The sequence below is a fragment of the Cyprinodon variegatus genome, unplaced genomic scaffold (genome assembly GCF_000732505.1).
Source record: "Cyprinodon variegatus isolate N-32 unplaced genomic scaffold, C_variegatus-1.0 Scaffold739, whole genome shotgun sequence".
NCBI lineage: Eukaryota > Metazoa > Chordata > Actinopteri > Cyprinodontiformes > Cyprinodontidae > Cyprinodon > Cyprinodon variegatus.
The window spans coordinates 240593-247389 of NW_015151192.1; positions in this window are offsets into that span (position 1 = coordinate 240593).

Here is a 6797-nt window from a genome sequence, read left to right on the forward strand (position 1 = left end):
GTTAACCTTTAAATGCACAAAATCTCTAAGCTTTCCCAAGAACCTGTCCTAAAGAAGAATATTAGTCTTGTTCTTGTATCATTATTACTCACCTCTGTCGCTCATCCCATCTTTTTCATCTTTTTTTCTGCTGATAACCCATAATTCAAAATGATAGGGAATGGTCTGTTGCTTTCTTTTGAACACTAACCATGCATGTTCGCACACAGCTACTCCTTTCAAATCCTCCTGCCTTGATTGCTTTTAATTTCTTTCCTTTTTTTGCCTTCCTTATGAATCACCCCACATGATTAGAATACAGATGAAATGTCTGTGTGTATTTTCATTGACTGCCTCTCTACATCTGACTTCATTCATCTTCCAGCCAAGCACAATGGGATAACTGTATGCTGTTGCATCATTTAGTTGGTTTGATATGATTTTGCATTAGACTGCTGGTCAGCCTTACTCTCTTTTATCTGTCTTCAACTGTCTCTACACACAAACACGGAGAGGTGCATGCTTGCGCTATTTACTGCCTTTTCACAGTGATGACGGTGCAGACCAAACTGTGTTACAGCACTGGTGTTTTCTAGTATGAGCATCAGTTCCTCCTCCAGCCTTCAAAGATGAAAGTCACTGTAGGATGGGCACTTTACATTGAGGAAACAGAGTTGCATAACTCCTTTACAGTTAGGGCAGTGGTGCATGGTTGGGCTAATGCCGCATTCAAAGAGTCGTGATATAGCTCCTGCTGATGTGGGCGCTGTGCATGCTTGTGCAAAATAAGAAAAATACAGGAATATCTAAGTATATGGGTTTCACTGTGCTTTAAAAAAAGGCTTGGTTTGAATCCAAATGCACACGCTGGCTGGGAGAGTCAGCAGTGAAAGTGGATGACTAATACTGCTCCCACCCTTACCTTCACTCCCCCTCACTTCAACACAAAGTCAACCTCCAACAAAGTCAACCCCCTGCACTTGCATCATGAAACACAAAATGAGCTTCCCGCAAGTATCCGGCCATAATCAAGCAAACTTATGAGCTGTTATTATGTTCCTGACCTGATTTTTACTTCAGAATTTAAAAAGGCAGCATCATTTTCTAAATGAAAGCCTGTTATATTTAATTTTTGGGATTTCTTTTCACTACTGCGTGTGATGTCTTCGCCTCAGCTTAAATCCACTTTACAGATGGTGCTGCACTTATTAATACTGATCCTGCTTTATTTTATATTTAATCATTTTCTGACCATCTAGAATTGACTGTTAAATGTTCTTAGCTGAAGAAATCATAAAAAGGTCAGAGAGTTAAGCTGGGCATACACTGCGATTTTTTTGCCCTTTTCGGGGCAATTTTCCAACCATGCGATAATTTTCCGATCCAGCTGAAAGTCTGAAAGTCATAAAAAGGTCAGACACGCATTCAGAGAGTTAAGCCGGGCATACACTGCGATTTTTTTGCCCTTTCGGGGCAATTTTCCAACCATGCGAGAATTTTCCGATCAGGCTGAAAGTCGGCCTGATCATGAAACAGAAAATGTGCGTCATGTAGTGTACAGAGGGTAACGAGGGGCGATCAGCCTCTCACGAACACCTCCCAATCAGAAATCGTGAGGTCGGGATACTATGGAACATGTTTGATTTTCTCCCAACCGTCGTGAGCAAATCGCTCAATGGGCAATCGCAAACAAGGATTCTTCTTTTACTTCTTCCTCTCAGATGTAAACACGATACTTAGATTTATTTTTGTCATTTTGTACACACAAGTGTAAACAAAAAGAAATTTTGTTTAAAACAGCTCTAGACAATTTCATTTTCTAAAGTGCAGCCTTGAAAACAATAATAAATACATTTGAAAAATAGTAATATAAACATATGACTGTGTATTTACAGTTCTAACATTTTTTTAATTTTATAAATAAAATAACCCATTTTACTCAACATTCAGCAGTGTGGAAGAAACTGTTCTGAGGGCAGCAGGGAAAACAGTCCATGGTGGGGGTGTGAGGGGTCATTTATAATGTTACAGACTCGGGACATGCAGCGCTGAGATGAAATGTCTTTAATGGAGGGAAGAGGAGCCCTGATAATCCTCTCTGCTTTTCTTACTACTCTTCTCACCTTCCAGTCTGAGGCGCTGCAGCCTCCACACCACACAGTGAGACAGCTGGTCAGAACGCTTTTTATGGTGCTTCTGTAGAAGGTGGTGAGGATGGGTGGGGGCAGGTGGACTCTCAGGGTGTCTGTTGATGAGCAGTGGAGCGTGGTTAGGACAATTCTTCCTGAAGTCCAAGATGATCTCCTTCGTTTTCTCCACATTCAGGATCAGGCTGTTATCTCTGCAGCAGTCCACCAGCTGCTCCACCTCCTCTCTGTAGTCCAGGTCGTTGTCGTCTCTGATGAGGCCCACCACCGTCGTCTGCAAACTTCACCATGTTATTGGTGGTGAACCTGAGGACGCAGTCATGTGTCATCAGGGTGAACAGCAGGGGGCTCAGGACGCAGCCCTGAGGTGAGCCTGTGGTTAGATTGATGACATCAGAGGTGTTCTGTCCAACCTGGACTGACTTGGGTCTGTTGGTGAGGAAGTCTAGCAGCCAATTGTAGAGGGGTGTATTGAATCCCAGCTGTTCCAGTTTGCCCATGCTGTGGGATGATGGTGTTGAAAGCTGTACTGAAGTCCAGGAATAGCATCTGCACGTGTGTTCTTCTCCTCCAGGTGTGCCAGGCTTAGAGGGAGAGCAGCAGAGATGGCGTCCTCAGTGGAGCGGTCCTGTCGGTAGGGGAACTGGAATGGGTCGAATGTTGGCGGGGGTGCAAGTGAAATAGAGTTTTTACTGCAAAATTGGCAGACCATAGTAGCTATGATTACTCAGCCATGACTTTTAACTAAATACGTTGCCATTTTTTTCTTTTTTAGGGCTTTCAGCAAAAAATTGCACAAATTGCCAAGGCAGTTTCACTCTAGTGAGCTTCATATTCCTCTTCTACTTTTTTGGCTTCCGGATAGCAAGTCCGAGTAGCTCCATCTCACTGTGGAGCTGAGTCCGACGTGATTTTTAGAGCGTCGGGCTGAACATGCATCGTGAGCTGTGAACTCACACTGTGCGACAAAACCCTGCAGCTTCATCGTACAGTGTGAGCTGTAGCTGCATGCAACGATTGAAAAAATCGTACGCCCTGCCTAAAGTGACTTTTATCCATGTAAACAGACCTTCTAAGATCAAGTAACAATACTATGTGGTAACTCCTATAATATTTTCATTGTATCAATGTTAAACCCTCTGCAATGGCAATATGCAGTATGTTAATGGTAGCTATAAAGTCTGGAGCTCAACTCATGTGATTTTTCAAAATGTTTAACAAACCTGTGACAGCCTGGTTTATTCAAAGATTGCATTGATAAGAACAGATACATGAATGTTTTCTGATGGAGCTGCCTTTTACAGTTCCCTTTTGTATCTCTGCTTCTGTCTCCTTGAACCTTAGTCGGCCTCGGCAGATGGCCGCTCACCCTGAGCCTGGTTCCGCTGGAGGTTTCTTCCTGTTAAAAGGTAGTTTTTCCGCTCCACTGTCGCTACAAGCATGCTTAGTGTGAGCGATTGCATTCGAATCAATGAGTCGATGCAATCAACTGGTTTTCCAGTTTTTAGATAAAACACTTTGAATCAATTTGACTGTATGATCTGGTAAACTGTAAAGTGCCTTGAGATGACATGTGTTGAGAGTTTGCTCTATATAAATAAGCTGAATTGAACTTAATTGAAAAGAAGATACTGGAGTCAGGGATACCACGTTCTTGTACTCATACTTGTATACATAAATCTGCTAAAGAACCTTGCAAAAGCAGGATTTTCGCCCCAGCAGACAGTATTAGATCTTGCCCTTATACTTCAGCCAATATGTTGCAATATTGCACCATGAAATAAGGAGAAACCACAACAAAAAGCGCTGTTGAGACTGTTGAGAAGCTGTGGTATCACTGTAGTGCAGTGGTGGAGCTGGACTTTGTTGACGAGCCAAATGGGTAGAAAAGCTATCTCAGGAAGCTCAACATGAGAATTAATTTCTTTCTTGATCATTTGCGAGTTTAGTTTCTAGCCAGCATTTTATTAAATCCCTTGAAAGGTAGGACACATAGAGAGTTGCCAATATTCCTGCCTGTTCTGAATCACCAAGGTTTTCCCAATCTACTTAAGGGAGATGTTCTCACAAACAAAATAGACAGTTTCTCAAAGAGATAGGTTCTTACTAACTGAGGCATTTCTTGAAATAACCCAGAGTCTAAGGGAGTCTAGGCTATTACTAAAAATCTAAAATTGGAAAACAGTTTCTAGGGCGTAATTAAGATAAGACCCGCATTTAGCCTTTTCTTTTAAAAGTAAGTACATAAAGATGAGCAATCATAATTAAAAACAGAAGCGATATCATAGTAAATTGTTTTTTTCGACCAAAAAGTACGTCCGGCAAAAAGGGCATAACATTTGTGTGTCTTATTCACCATTTATTAGCATTACCACAAAAAAGAATCTAATACACAACTAGGTATACAGTTTGTGCGAATGTGTTTCTGAATGGACAATAAAATATAATAAGCAGAAGTAAAAGAGTGCTGTAGACGTAGAGGCTGTTTCGAATCTTACCATGTAAACCGTTATTGTTGCAAAATTTGGGAAATTTTGTTGTTTTTTATTCTAATTATTAACAGTTTAAGGTAAGGTAAGGTACAGAAGTTACGTAGTGCTGTGACACGTCAATCTACGGTCAGGGAATAACATTTCATGGGGTCCAGTTCCTCCCCTGTCTCCCCTCTAGCTCTGCCACTTTATGGGGTTATTTCTAAGTGTATGAAGGTGACAGAAGATGCATCAAAGATTTTTTTATTTTTTGAAGACTGCTAAAATCTTGCATGTCTTTTTATTTGACTATTAAACCAACTTTTTGTGTTTTGGGGAGTCAAGCAGTGGTTTAGGTCTTGGAGTAGCCTACAGACCTGATGCAGTTGGACTTTAAAGTCATTGGGAAACAGCTGTTCCAACCGTTGCATTTCCGAATTCTCCTGAATGGTGTACAACTTTACACGAGTGAATAAAGTGAATGTGGATTGGTCTATCAAGAGATTGTTGCAACAACACTGTCAAGGAACGCTATGGACAGCGGAAACATGCAAACTTGGTTTGGTGTAGAAGGCTTACAGCCTTACATGTTTGAGCCCTTGCCTCACAACGCTGCCAATTCTGTTAGCTCTACGCCTGCTGAAGACACAGACGCCCATCCCCTTGAACACTTGGACAGAACTCACTGGGAAAGTAAATGATTCTTATTTAAACTGTTGCATAAATTAGCTGCGACATATGAATCAAGATGCTATGACCGAAAAAATTGGATAGACAGATGACCGTTGATATATGATTGGCCGAATTTAGGTGTACAAGCTGACGTATAACTAACTGGGCTGCATAAGAGAACAAATAACCCCACAGATTTAAAGACATTTTTTTTTTTTAAACAGAAATTATCTACATTTTGGAAAAGTATGGTCTGATAAAGAGTACATTTATATACATGTTTAAGCCAGAATGATTAGACATTTAAATATGATTTCCCTACGACTTCAAGTAAAAATGGAATTTTCATTGGCTGCTGCCAATAAGATTTGCTGAAGGTCTTTAGCTGTCAGTCAAAAAATCTGTTCTTTGAACTTATTTAAAATTTACTTGTAGCTGAGCATCTTACATTGAACATGGCATTACCATCCAAAACTGACATACTTCAGCTTTCTTATCTTAAGATAATGTCATGATTGGTTTAAGCCATCTGAACCACATGCAGAGAACCACTCAGAGACCAAGGGAAAAAGTTTAACAGGTTTATTAAATGTAGATGAATTAAAGAAATTGGATCTGGAACTAAGTGGACTGTTGAACCGGAACTGGAAAGTCTGAAGGGGAGATCACAGTGATCAGTTCAGGGACCATAGGAAATTTGACAGAGGTTTGAATATTACTGGAGATGGACTCACTTTTGAGGGGGCTCTTGTCAAACCTTGAATCCAACTTGTGGGGGTTAATCCAGAGAACAAGGAACTCGTTGGAGGGCAGACAGATAGACAAGCCTTGGACCCATAGGAGTAAAGGAGCGGACTGTCACTTGGATTTCCGAAGGGGACTTGAACGGATCATGTGGAGGTTTTCCCCTGCTCAGTGTGTTCTCAGTTAATCCTTCCAGGGGGAGAAGGTCCAGGTATCCAGTTACTTAGGAAGGCTTCCTGCCAAAGAGCAAAGACAAAAACTAGATAAGACTCAGAGAAACAAAGTTTAGGTTAGACTCAGCTAATCTTGGCTAGAGTACCCAAAACTGGCAAACTCTCTGGCGTCGAGGTAGTGACAGTCCACTGCTCAAAAACTCCTCCAGTAATGATCCAACGAGCCGCAGGTGTGCAGGGTGGCCCAACGAGGACAGGGCAACACCTGGTGGTGGAGAGAGAAAAATACACAAACAATCCACACAAACTGGAGTCCTAACAGATAATGCAACTAATGAAGCTTTCATTGTTGAATCAGACTACATAGATGGGTTGCAGATGTGTAATATTAAGAGGAATTTTGTCCAGGTTCTCCTGTTGTCATTTCAAGTCAAAATTTCCCTCAATTCATATAAAATTCTTATAACATTAATCATAGATCTGTTGAAGCCTTTGTTTCATACTTTGTTAAGTCCTAATATCTGAACAACTTTGAATCTCACCTATAAACATAACTTACAGTTCAGGTTAAAACGTTGTTATTTTTTACACAGATTTTTCTCTCTAACTGA